General features: G+C 38.5%; 1 protein-coding gene across 1 annotated transcript in view; it reads right to left on the bottom strand.

Annotated features, from left to right (window-relative positions):
- Positions 1-14,426, bottom strand: part of CORIN (corin, serine peptidase) — a 268,706-nt gene that overhangs the window by 166,587 nt on the left and 87,693 nt on the right. The gene's annotated exons all lie outside the window — the stretch shown is intronic.

The following is a 14,426-nucleotide window of genomic DNA, read 5'->3' as shown; positions in this document are numbered from 1 at the left end:
AGTAATTAGCCTCCAACTAATAAAAAAAATGGAAAAAAAAGAAGAAAAGTTTAAGTAGAGTATACAGTAAATATTGTGTAACAAATTTTTCAGAAAAGAAAGTGAAAAGAAGTATGTTTGTGATCACAAAATCAAGCTGCTAAGATTCACAGATAATATCTGTGTACTGGGAAAATGTGTGGAGAAAAACACTCTCACCTAAGCCAGAGGGCAATCACTATTCTAGACCACAGCTGGGCTGGGCAATATGTATCAAAAAAATATGTATTTTTAAAATGCATATCCTTTGACACTGTAGTATTTCTAAAAATTTATCACAAGAGAGTCACAGTTGTGCACATGGATTTATCTACAGGGATCTTCATCTCTGTACAGTTTATACTTTCTAAAAGATAGCAATCTCCTAGACATTCAACAAAGGGAACTGGTTTAAAATATTATGGAACAAACAACAGAATGCTCAGCTACATGAAAGATGCTTTAGAAGACTATTAATTACATAGAATGGTGTCTATAATAAATAAAAGTTACTAATCACAAACTAATTTTTATATCGTGATCCTGTTTTTTAAAGTAGATGATTATCAAGAGTTTCCAGTCCTGCCCATGTCAACAGGTCAGGGTCAGCTCAGAGACTCTAACCTTGTTTTCCTCCAAACTGGCACTCCTGAGAAGGATCACTTCCACGGCTTCTTCTTCTCCTTCATGCTATAAATTTGCACGATTGGCCAAAAAATGAAGGGCGCATTTTTTTTTGGACTTCATCAAACACATAATGCAAAATGGGAAATAAAGGAATCAGAAAGGAAGAAAAATACAAACTGAAATATGCAGACAGAACACAATTAGGCATAAACATGCATTCAGCTTCGAGTGAGTGCTGAGGTGGGAGTTCTGGGCAAGTTTCACAAATATGTCACTCAAGTCTTTCAGGAGGGAAGTTAAAATGCATTGGTGTGGGAGAGCATCACAAGCCAGGAGCAGGTACAGACAGTGGACTTCAAAATGACACAGTTCTATGTATTGGGCTACAAGAAAAAAAGCTTGCTTACAAGAGTTAAGAGTAAATTTATGTCCATCCAAAATATGAAACAATTCATTAAAAATTCAGTATCAAGAAAACCGATTACAAATCAAGTTTGTGCCAGGCACCAAAACAAGTGCTCAGATCTCCTCGTTCAGAATGATCTCACTTCTACAACCCAGGAAAGTGATATCATCTCTGTATTACACAGGAAGCCAATTTTGGAAAAGTTAAGATATCTGCTGAGGAGTGCACAGTTATTATGTGGAAATTCTATATCTTCAAATCTATGTTTTCTGAGTAACTTCCATTTGGAGCTACCTTAAGCTAATACAAAGAGGGCTATAATGTTAAAAACAGTTTTTAAAGAAGATAATTCCTAATGGCCTATGAAAGAAAGAGGCCAAAAAGCATATAATGATACACCACAATGTCTATATTTATATCCATAGATAACATCACATGTTATCTTTCATTTTATATTACATTATTTTCTTTAGGAGTCATCAGCTTTAAGGTTTATACATTTAATGATAAACCATATTGGATGAGATCATCAAAAGGCTCATTTATCCCACTGAGGCAAAGAAAACACAGAATACTGAGTGATCATTTAAAAAATACAAGATAATGAGGAAAATCATATTTTGGTTGGCTCTATTATGTTCATGACAGCGTGAACTGCACAAGAGAAAAAAAAAAAGATTTTCTAATAGCAAATTCCTTTGGGAACAGAGAGAAATGATAAATAATAGTCTGAAACCTTAACATATGTCTCAAAATAATTGGTATGGGCAAAAATAATAATGTTTTATATTTATATAATGGTTTTATAAAGTTTTCCAAAGCAATCCTATTAGGATTATAATCTCTCATTATAAATGAAGAAACTAAGGCCCTCATAGATATGTAGGTAGATGGAAATATGATAGATGGTTGGACAGGATGGATAGACAAATAGGTAGCTAAGGAGATAGACAAAAACTGATTTGCAGGACACTCAGTCAGTAACTAAAGAGCCTCTTGAGGGTGAAAGAGGAGAGTGAAAATGCTGGCTTAAAACTCAACATTCAAAAAATGAAGATCATGGCATCCCCATCACTTCATGGCAAATAGAAGGGGAAAAAGTAGATGCAGTGACAGATTGTCTTTTCTTGGGCTCCAAAATCACTGTGGAAGGTGACTGCAGCCATGAAATTAAAAGATGCTTGCTTCTTGGAAAGAAAGCTGTGACAAACCTAGACAGCATATTAAAAAGCAAAGACATCACTTTGCCATCAAATGTCCATCTAGTCAAAGCTATGGTTTTTCCAGTAGTCATGTATGGATGTGAGAGTTGGATCATAAAGAAAGCTGAGTGCCAAAGAATTGATACTTCTGAAATGTGGTGTTGGATAAGACTCTTGAGAGTCCCTTGGACTGCAAGGAGACCAAACCAGTTAATCCTAAATGAAATCAATCCTGAATACTCATTGTAAGAACTGATCCCAAAGTTGAAGCTCCATACTTTGGCTACCTGATGCAGAGTCAAATCATTGGGAAAGACCCAGATGCTGGGAAAGACTGAGGGCAGGAGGAGAAGGGGGCAACAGCGGATGAGATGGTTGGGTGGCATCATTGACTCAATGGATGTGAATTTGAGCAAACTCTGGGAAATGGTGGAGGACAGGGAAGCCTGGCATGCTGTAGGTCCACGGGGTCACAAAGAGTCAGACACAGGTTAGTAACTGAACAACAGCAGTCAGCAACAGAGCTGGGACTGATACACAGGTCCTCCATCTCTCAGGCCAGCATTTATCCCACTATACCACGGCGTCAATAACACAGCAAGTGCCAAAGGAAGTCAAAAGAGCAAGAACTCAATGTAGCGCGAATGACTAGGGAAGGCTTAACAAATAACAACTTGATTTGCTGATCAAAAAATACCTGACAGAAATGATAAAAACAGGGTACTTACTAATGGTAGGAAAAAATTACTACAAAGACAGAATCATAATTGCACGTGACACAGAATGACTAAAAACTTGAATCTGGGCAGAAAAGCACTCAACTGAGAATTGCTAACAGCCAAAAAATGTAAAAGGGAATTACTTTTTAAGACTCGTGATTTCAAGCCTTTTATATTCAAAAAATTGTATAAATTTCCTATCATCCCTTCTGCCTCAGCGTGCATGTCAAATGTTCTTTTTCCCCCCAGAATGTTCTTGCCTCTGAAACATATAATTCTAGTTTTGAATTGTGCACATTCTCACAAGGGGCAAATGATTTTGCATAAGCCAGCTACATAACAGGCACCATGCAGAGTCATTTCTCTGAGGGGAAAGGGAAGGGCACTTGTGGAAATGGATTCATTTATTGTTGCTGCTCCTCTAACTTGGTTTTCATAAGGTAGAGAAAAGTGGGGAATGTTTGTTTTTCTTCCCTGGGCATTTACTACTGACTCTAATAGAAATTAGAAGGCAAGGTTGTTGCTGTGTAAGAATAGATAAAATAACACAATAGACAAAATTAACCATAGTGTTCCTATAGACATCATTATTCAATTAAATGTATCTTTTAAATAATAGTTACTTTAAGTTGGGAACTTTGAGGAGGAAAAGTTATAAACAGATTTTAAAAGCAAAATTACTTCTTGATGCAATGTATTTCTGGTGAACTAGAAATATTTATTGTAATTAGTTCCTAAATTCTAAAACAGCATTGCTAATAAGGCATGATTTAATAACAAATTATCAAAGTATGCACTGATTAAAACACAGGTCCCAATTTGAGGGAAAAAATTAAATATGAAAAACAAAATACTGCTTTTATTGGAGAAGATATTGATTTTTTGTTTTCTTAATCTGACTCAATAGTTTCTAGGTAAAACTGGGGCTCTCTCAACTCATATCACATTGCTAAAACTTTTACATACTGGAATGAGGAAAGAAAGATGAGTCTGTTTTAAGTTTATGCTCATTTGGGTATTAGGCTAAATTCTGTGTTGTCTAATTTGGGGATTAGGTAACGTGGAGCTAGAAATTCTTACTTATACAATTATTTTTAATGCAAAATTAACTTAAGAAAATTCTTGCACAGAATTTATTTCAACAATGGGTTCTTTTAAAAGCCCCTTAAGACCAAATAAAGATCATTTTTAAATAAAAGCAAAATAGTATCTAAATCATAATGATTATCACATAATAGTGTTATTTGAAGGTAAAATCTTCTTAAATTAAAAATAATAAAATGTCAACTTTCTAAAGTACTCTGCTACCTTTTCTGAACAAAAGATAACCTTTTGTTATCTTACAAGAAACCTCAGTAACCTTTCTGACTTCCTATGTATGATTTCACATTTAATTGAAGGACTACTGATAAGGATTCCATTGTATCAGAAGGCAATATTTTATCAGAGCTTGGGTTAGTTTGTCCTAACTTACTGACTTATTTTAACTCGTGAATTTTCTTCACAAGACCTCCTTGTGGCTGCTTCAACATTTGTTTGTCTGACTTCCAGATCTTGAGAATTTGACAGGCCTGTAAAGGCAAGTTCTCTGTGCACAGCCCTCTGTAGTGATTTGGGAAGAAAGTCAAGGCAGCATTGGTCCTCTTCACATGTTTTCCTTTATCATTCCTTTCATCCAGCCTATCATTAATTTTGTTGCTCTTTTCCCAGAGGATAACTCTTATTCCTAGCTCTGTAGTTTAAATTCTAGCTTTTAATGGTCACATATGCCACTTTTATCTGCATATTTTTATCTCCACTATTTACTGAGAAACTGTAGCACTGTTCTCTGCCTTTTCACGTATACTTTGCCCTCCTTGCAAGTTACTCTGTTTCACAGCTGAGGAAACAAGGTTTGAGTAATTTTCCCATAAGATTCACATCACTAAACCTAAATATCCATCAACAGAGGAATGGATAAAGTTGTAGTAATGTAAACAGTGGAATATTACTCAGCCATAAAAAAGAATAGAGCTCCCCTGGTGACTCAGATGGTAAAGAATCTGCCTGCAATGCAGGAGACCCAGGTGTGATCCCTGGGTCAGGAAGATCCCCTGGAGACGGGAATGGCTGCCCACTCCTGTGTTCTTGCCTGGAGAATCTGACGGACAGAGGAGCCTGGCGGGATACAGCCCATGGAGCTGCAAAGAGTCTGACACGAATGAGCAACTAACTAAACAAAAAAGAATGACGACATCTGCAGCGACACGGATGGACCTAGAGATTATCACACTAAGTGAAGTGCATCAGACAGAGAGACACAGATGTTATATGACATCACTTACATGTGGACTCTAAGGGAATGACACAAATAATATTTACAAAACAGAAATAGACTCACATAGAAAAAACTTACAGTCACCAAAAGGGGAAAGGAGTTTGGGATTAACATATACACACTACTATACAAAAAGTAATTAAATAAGAAGGACCACCTGTATGGCACAGGGAACTACATTCAATATCTTATAATAACCTATAATAGAAGAGAATCTGAAAAAAAAAATATATATATATACACACACATACACACACATAACTGAATCACTTTGCTATATATCTGAACCTAATACAATACTGTAAATCAACTACACTTCAATAAACAAATTTAAATTTAAAAAAATTAAAGATTCACACAGCTAATGCCAAAGCTAAAATTCAACTCAAGTCATTCTAACCAAGTCCAAGTCTTTTTCCATCAACAGCTGTACCCAAAATCCAAACATTAATGTTGAAGATATTTCCTCCCTGGAATGTCTCCCACATTGGTTGGGGCCCCATGAGACCCATGAGGCAGGCGGGCTCTTTTCACTACTCAGTCAACAAATATTTATGGACTCCTTATCTGTGTCGGGCTTCCTGCCAGCTCAGACAGTGAAGCGTCTGTCTGCAATGCAGGAGACCCGGGTTTGATCCCCGGGTCAGGAAGATCCCCTGGAGAAGGAAATGGTAACCCACTCCAGTACTCTTGCCTGGAAAATCCCACGGACAGAGGAGCCTGGTAGGCTACAGTCTACGGGGTCGCAAAGAGTCGGACACGACTGGGCGACTTCACTTCTACTTGCTTATCTGTGTCAGGCGCTGCTTGAGGTGCAGAGCAAGTGTGCGTGTGTGCGCGCTGAGTCACTCAGTCGTGTCCGACTCTGACACCATGGGCTGTAGCCTGCCAAGCCCCTCTGTCTGTGGGATTCTCCAGGCAAAAAGACTGGAGTGAGTAGCCATTCCCTTCTCCAGGGGATCTTTCCGACCCAGGGATTGAACCCAAGTCTCCTTCACTGCAGGCAGATTCTTTATCGTCTGAAGCACTAGGGTAGCTCACAGAGCAAATGACGTGATGCAAAACAAAATCCCTGCCCTCAGGGAGCTTTTAGTCTAGTCAGGGGAGACAGACAACAGACACGTCACTGTCTGGCCTTGATACACATAGTCACAGCACTGACACTCAGCAAGAACCAAAGCAGCAGATGTGCCTTAATGCAGAGACTAACACCACCATAAATCCTTGCTTATGAGGACGCACATAGTCACAGTACTGATACTCAGCAAGAACCAAAGCAGCAGATGTGCCTTAACGCAGAGACTAACACCACCATAAATCCTTGCTCATGAGGACGGGACAAAGGAGAGTTGGTTTTGAAAGTGAACTCCTTCCTTAAGAAATATACCAGAATCAAATATTCAAGCAGCACAAATATGTTTTCTCAAATTCAGATGCCAGTCCTTTGATTTTCAATAATTTATATTCAGGCTCATTGAAGACAGGCTTGCCTGTCTCCATTGTTCCTATTATAATATTTAAGTTGTCATCATTTCATATCTACTAAAGATTCACAGCCATCAAATAAAAGCATCAAAGGAAAGCAACTCTCTTCTCTCTGCTAGATTAAGCATAGCAGCTCATTTGTTCTCTGGGGGTAAGAAGCCACAGCAAAGGCTTGCTTCAGAGAATCAGCCTTCTGGGGGGACAGCGAAGTTCCCATAAGCACACCATTCAAAGTACTCCTGGGCCTCTTTATAACACTATCTTAATTTGCTCTCATCACAACAATTGGACTAACTGATAAGATCTTGTTTATTTGTGTTTGTTCTCAGCATCCTTCTAGGTCTATGGAGAGATGTTGTCCTGTGAGTAGAAATCCCTGGACACCAAAGAGTACACACCCAGCAGTTACTCACTAACCGAAGGAGACTAAATGGAATCATGTCTTCACTACACGTTTCTTACTGAACAAGATGGAAACAGACACGAGAAAGCAAATTGATACAAGACTCCAGGACACTAATGATGATGACTAATATTGCTACAGATGCTTTTAACAGTCTGTTCCCTAGACTTATCATGGCACAGGGAGCCATCCCATTCAGTTCCCTCCACCAGGTTGATTCACACCTCGGGCTCCACTAGTGCAGCAGTTAAAAGTAAAAGAGTAAGAATTACCCTTCTATCATGTAAAAGGCAAATGTCCCATTATCCTTAAGCATGCTGAATTCTATTAAGAGCACACGATCTTACCACAGTAGGAAGGAAAAAATGAAGGTGTGCTTCTTACAAGCAGAAAAGGCTGGAGAAAGATCAATAGGTGAGCAGCTATACGCCAGAGCTACAAACAGCTCTGAGAAAAGTGAGGGTAAAGATGATGGCTGCAGCTGACAAGACTAGGTGCACACTCTGTAAGCTACCAGAGTTAAGTAAAAATCAGCTACTCCAAGACTGAGAAGCAGAAGTCAGAATCTACCTTGAGCCTCAGCCCCACCCGCAAGGCTGGGGGTGGGAGTGACCTTGGGGAAATTACCTAACATCTTTAAAACCTGAGTCCCACTCACAAGGCTGGGGGTGCTGGTAACCTTGGGGAAATTACTTAACACCTTTAAAATCTCCTAATCTTTAAAGCAGAAATAATATTGTGAATCAGAAGGTTGTGAGGATCAAATCTGTCAACAGAGATAAAGAGCTCAAGACAGAGCCTTCATACTGCTGAGAAACTGAAGTTTCAACAGCATTGGTACCTTTAGCAAGAAAAAATATAACCATTCAAACAGAGGCTAGGAAGAGGTAACTTCACTCCGCAATAAAAGTCTAAGTAAACTATAAGTATGTATTCAAGTCCTCCTTTAATAAAAAAATATATTTATTAGTGTACATGTCAATCCCAACCTCCTTAACTATCTCCTCCCCCCATTCTACCGCCCCCACCCCCGGCAACCATAAATTCACTCTCTACGTCTGTGAGTCTGTTTTGTAAATATATCCATTTGTTTATCATTTCTTTTTAGATTCCGCATGTCAGGGATGTCACACTTCTCCCTCTCTGTCTGGCTCATTTCACTCAGTGTGTCGATGTCTAGGCCCATCCATGTTGCTGCAAATGGCATTGTTTCATTCTTTTTAGTCACATATCCCCTGGTGCCTCAGATGGTAAAAAATCTGCCTGCAATGCAAAAGACCCAGGTTTGATCCCTGGGCCAGGAAGATAACCTGGAGAATGGAATGGCAACCCATTCCAGTATTCTTGCCTGGAGAATTCCGTGGAGAGAGGAGCCTGGTGGGCTACAATCCAAGGGGTCTCAAAGAGTCGGACACGACTGAGTAACACTTCACTTTCACACTCTGCTATATTGAAAATGAATAAAACCAACAAGTTCCTACTGTATAGAACAGGGAACTCTGCTTAAGCTTATGTGGCAGCCTGGATGGGAGCTTGAGGAGGAGTTTGGGGGAGAATGGATACATGTGTCTGTCTACAAGGCTGAGAAGTCTGAATGCAGGTCAGGAAGCCACAGTTAGAACTGGACATGAAACAACAGACTGGTTCCAAATCGGGAAAGGAATACGTCAAGGCTGTATATTGGCACCCTACTTATTTAACTCGTATGCAGAGTACATCATGAGAAATGCTGGGCTGGAGGAAGCACAAGCTGGAATCAAGATTGCCAGGAGAAATATCAATAACCTCAGATATGCAGATGACACCACCCTTATGGCAGAAAGTGAAGAGGAACTAAAGAGCCTCTTGATGAAAGTGAAAGAGGAAAGTGAAAAAGTTGGCTTAAAACTCGACATTCAGAAAACTAAGATCATGGAATCTGGTCCCACCACTTCATGGCAAATAGATGGGGAAACAATGGAAACAGTGACAGACTTTATGTTTTGGGGCTCCAAAATCATTGCAGATGGTGACTGAAGCCATGAAATTAAGACACTTGCTCTTCTGAAGAAAAGCTATGACCAACCTAGACAGCATATTAAAAATCAGAGACATTACTTGGCTGATAAATGTCCATCTACTCAAAGCTATGGTTTTCCCAGTAGTCAGGTATGGATGTGAGAGTTGGACTATAAAGAAAGCTGAGAGTAGAAGAATTGATGCTTTTGAACTGTGGTGTTGGAGAAGACTCTTGAGATTCCCTTGGACTGCAAAGAGATCCAACCAGTCAATCCTAAAGGAAATCAGTCCTGAATATTCATTCGAAGAACTGATGCTAAAGCTGAAACTCCAATACCTGATGCAAAGAACTGACTCATTTGAAAGATCCTGATGCTGGGAAAGATTGAAGACAGGAGGAAAAGGGGAAAACAGAGGATGAGATGGTTGGATGGCATCACCGACTCTATGGACATGAGTTTGAGCAGACTCCAGGAGTTGGTGATGGACAGGGAAGGCTGACGTGCTACAGTCCAAGGGGTCACAAAGAGTCAGACACAACTGAGCGACTGAACTGACTGACCCAATCTCACCAAGGGATGAATTGGACTAGGAACTCCTGGTGTTTATTCCTAGCTGTACCATGGAGTCAGCCCAGGTTAGGACTGCATCAGCAGAGTGGAATAATGAAGGACATTCTCTAGTCAGATAGCTCACATGAAAAGTAACATTTTGTCAGAATAATTTCTGGGACAAACCTATTTGCGAGGATATCGTGTGCCTTGGAAGATCTGCAAGGGGGTTACAGAAGGATAAGAAGGAACAGAAAGTTACTGACAGGGCCTCTCTATGAAGATCCCAGCTTCTTAACTAACTTGAAACATCTGTGAATCTGAACATATTAAAAACTTTGTTTCTCATACGGAAATCAAGGAGTCAAAAGTAAGGCACACTTTCTTAATTAGGCATTTGTGACATTTGTAAAAAGTCTTTATAGACATAGTCAAGGCAGAAGGAAGCCAATGCCCTGCTAATTTACACACACTCAGAAAATGTGAGTACCCAGGGGTAACACTGTGTAAATTGTCAGAATTAAGAGCTAGCTACTCCTGTTAGGAGAATTACAAGGTTTAGGGTTTAACTGTCTTTGTACAATTACAAATATTCCAGACTTAACATTTTGAAAGCACCCTTAAGCCACTTGGTGAAATTTTTTGCCAAACTTCAAGCTTTCAGTATAATATATATGTGTATATATACATATATACATATATATAAATATGTGCATGAATATATATATATGTATAAAACTAGATCATTCTCTCCTATCATTTATACACACATCCATACTACCTGATTCTAAGATGTTTAAATGGTAGCCAAATGTTCATAACTTGATGAAACTCTTTTATTCAACAAATTCAAACGCTCTAACACAGTGAGAGGCCTATATTTTATTGTAACTTAATTATTCTATAGAACTAAGTAAAATGTGACATTTCAGCTGTTGCACCTGCCAGTCAGTTTTCATTAAAAGAACTAGATTTTGTCCCCATATAATTATCTATCTGAGGGTTATAAATGATTGAATAATAACAGTAATTCAAATTTATATGGTGCTTTCAAGTTTGTAAAACATCTTCCCTATTCTCGGTATGGTGGTTCCACAGTCTGATTCAAATTCCTCTTTATTTGTCTGGATTTATGTGGCCTTTGACAAGCTACTAAACTTCTGTTTATAGGTTTCCTCATCTATAAAATGGAGATAAAAATATCTATGTTATGGGGTTACTGGGAGGATTAAATGATATTTATACAATATATACAATAAACTATAAGTGTTTGCTATTATTATCTCATTTGTGACTCACAAAATTGGTTTTGCTTACTTGCAAAATAAAACAATGCTAGGTGTTATTTAAAAAAAATACTCATTGCTTAAAACATTAGTTATTCATTAAGAAAACATTTATTAAGTCTCTGTTAAATAAAGGCACTGGATTTGGGGCTGTGAATTTAAAAATAAGAACTTGAAATTAGACCACATTTTATTTATTTAGCCAAACTGTTCTTTAATACATATGAAAATTACTTGTTTTCTAATACCAAGAATAGTACATAAAGATTCTATAATAATGAGAGTATAAGAAGTTACTTAGTGGCACATCATGTTCACTGAGGTCAAGGTTTAGTGTAAAATCATTGCCTCATTGTGGTTAGTTTTAACTTCACTGTTCACAAAGACAATGAGATTTCAGTGGATCTACCAGTCTTGTGTAGTTTTATTGAGCATCTTATTTCAGGTTTAGTGGCAGTCAAAACTTAAGTAACAGAAGAATAAATGACAGGGCAGACCTGCATATTAAAGTTTGGATTATACCAGCTAGGTGTTGTAGCTCTTAATAGATATATAAAATGTTTGCTCAGATAACCATTTTTAATGCAGAATTCTCTAAATTGAATATCTGTAACAAGTCGACCTCAAGTTGAGCTGATATTTACCCTTCTTATTCTATGAATTTACAAAGGAAGATTTTACAGAGAATAAGATGGTAAGGTAGCTTGTCCTACATGCTCAAAAGGAAATATTTAAAATAAAATTTCTAGCATTATTATTGGAAGGCATATAACATACTGCTTCTTTTAAATAAATATACCTTTTATCTTATTACAAAACAATGCAATATTAGAAAGTAAAGTAAAATATAGCAACCACTCAACAAAAAGACGAAGGGAGGAGTGGAACGTTTCTTGTCAGTTGCAGCCTCGGCGTCAGCTCCCCATCTCTAACTGAATAGCAGCCATGAAGTCTGGGAGGCCTTTCCCTACCAACCAGCTCCAGGTCTGGGTCCTGACTGGCCAATGACAATCAGCTCATGGTACTGCCTGGCACCGTGCTTAGTTCAAAGGCAGATATGAGAATGAAATTGGTCTCATCACAGTAAAGACACAGAAGCAGAACAGGCTGTATAATTTGGGCACACCCATGATAAAATGAAAATGTGGGGGCCCTAGGTCAAAAATTATTTTTGTATTATTTTATCATTTATAATATTTATATTTTTATTATTGCTAATAAATTCAACAAGGCAACAGCAGAACAATTAAGCAGAGTATAGAGTCCTTTTATGCTCAGGGTTCTGTGCAATGACACAGGTGAGCATGGTGAGGAAGCTGGTCAACGATCAGAGGAGGAGTCCTCCCTCCAAGACCCTCAATAGCTCTCCAAGTAGGGATATTTGAGCACCAGTCTCAGGATCTCTCTGTTACTTCTGGTAAGAACTAAAGATGACCAGTTTAAGAGTGTTGGGGCCTCAAATTCAGTCTGAGGACTTCTGTCTTTGTATATGACTTTAAGGTGTCAGAGGCAGAGATAATCAAACACACAAGCGTCCCTGGGTTTGTATACATACTCAAACATTGCACAAAAGCAGTGCCTCTTCCTGAGAAACCAGGTGTCTGCTCATTGCATTTCAAGACCAGCGTGCACAGCGACACAGTTCTCCAGGGAAACTGGTCATACTCAGGACTGGTGAGGAGTTCATGCCCTGCCCTTATAAGTAGCCCCTTCTTTCCCAAGGATAGCCAGGATGGAAATCATGATAGGATGTCAGTGTTCCAACTGCTGTGTGGGAACGTTTGCTGCCTTATACCTGCTTCTAACTTGGAAAAGGAAATGGCAACCCTTTCCAGTATTCTTGCCTGGAAAATCCCATGGACAGAGGAGAGCCTGGTGAGCTACAGTCAGTGGAGTTGCAAAGAGTCAGACACAACTGAGCACACCCACACACACCCACACACACCTGCTGCTAAACTGCAGTGAACACAGCAAGGCCAATCCGTCACAAAACAGGCACTGTGCTTCCTTGACACACAGTTTCTCAAGAAAATACTAATGACTATATCTTCACTATGGATAAATTAGGGGAATTTGTCAGATTAAAGCTGAAGACATTTGTTGGACATTAAAGTCTTCTTTATCAGTGAGATACAAGCAAGAAACTGCGGACTGGTTTTTTCCTAAGTGTTGCCAACTATAGTAGATAACATGCATACATTTGTCAATGACAAAAAATATGACTGTGTGATAGATCTGGCCTTGAAAAATGTAAATTCTGAAACCTCTCCACTCCCCACCTTTTTCATGTTACGATGGCTATGAAAATAACTAGAATAGAAAATTCTTGGATAATTAAGCCAAAAAAGATAAACACAAGAAGTTTAAACACAGAAATGAATGCAGAGTTGGAATAGCCAAGAAGCTGAATCAAAATGATAAGGCTGCCCTAGCTTCAAATGGGGCAGATATAATGTGAACCTGAAGAGGCAGAGATCTGGAGGATGCTGTGTAAGGCAAGAAATACCCAACATAAGAGGGGAATGTTGAATCAATTTCCTTTCTAATAATTGGAAAGTTGTTGAATATGAATTTTAATAATGAGGAAATATTTAATGTAGCTTAACATACTGCTTTATAAAAACTGGTTTCTCCAGATGATTTCCTAAAACTATGAAGTAGAATATTTTAATTACAAATTGGTTAATATCAAAATTCTCCGTGCAACAATACAGAGAACAGCCTAACTTTCAACAATAGAAGTAAGTTTAAACTCTACTACAAATCATGTGAGAAAAAAATGCTTTCAAAAAGATCCTGAGAAAATTAACAAAATGTTGATAAAGTAAAAGAGGGCATAGGTGCATTCATGTACTAGTCTCTCTACTTTTGTATGTGATTAAAAATTTCTCTATAAAATTATTTTTTTGAAGGAAAGATTCTTAAATATTGTTGACTAAGTAATCTGAAAGCCTACCCATTATAAATCTTTAGAAATAGTTGATAAAATAAAATAAAAATTTTTATGTAAACAGCTGAATGCTCCATAAAGAAAAGGACACCTCAAGGTTGCACAAATGCAAGGGGAACCCAAAACTAAGAGCAGTGAGTAGGACATCACAGGAATGAAGAGCATATGGGTGAACATTTCATGAGCAGATACTGTAACGATCCTGTCTTGGAAATGTCATCAATCTCAACAAAGAGCTGAGGTTTTGAGTCCATTCAGTTCAGGTCAGTTCAGTCGCTCAGTCATGTCCGACTCTTTGTGACCCCGTGAACTGCAGCATGCCAGGCCTCCCCGTCCATCACCAACTCCCGGAGTTCAACCAAACCCATGTCTATCAAGTTGGTGATGCCATCCAACCATCTCATCCTTTGTCATCCCCTTCTCCTCCTACCCTCAATCTTTCCCAGCATCTGAGTCTTTTCAAA

The sequence above is a fragment of the Odocoileus virginianus genome, chromosome 21 (assembly GCF_023699985.2).
Source record: "Odocoileus virginianus isolate 20LAN1187 ecotype Illinois chromosome 21, Ovbor_1.2, whole genome shotgun sequence".
Classification (NCBI taxonomy): Eukaryota; Metazoa; Chordata; class Mammalia; order Artiodactyla; family Cervidae; genus Odocoileus; species Odocoileus virginianus.
The sequence above is the reverse complement of the archived record's forward strand: the minus strand, read 5'-3'. Positions and strand labels throughout refer to the sequence as shown.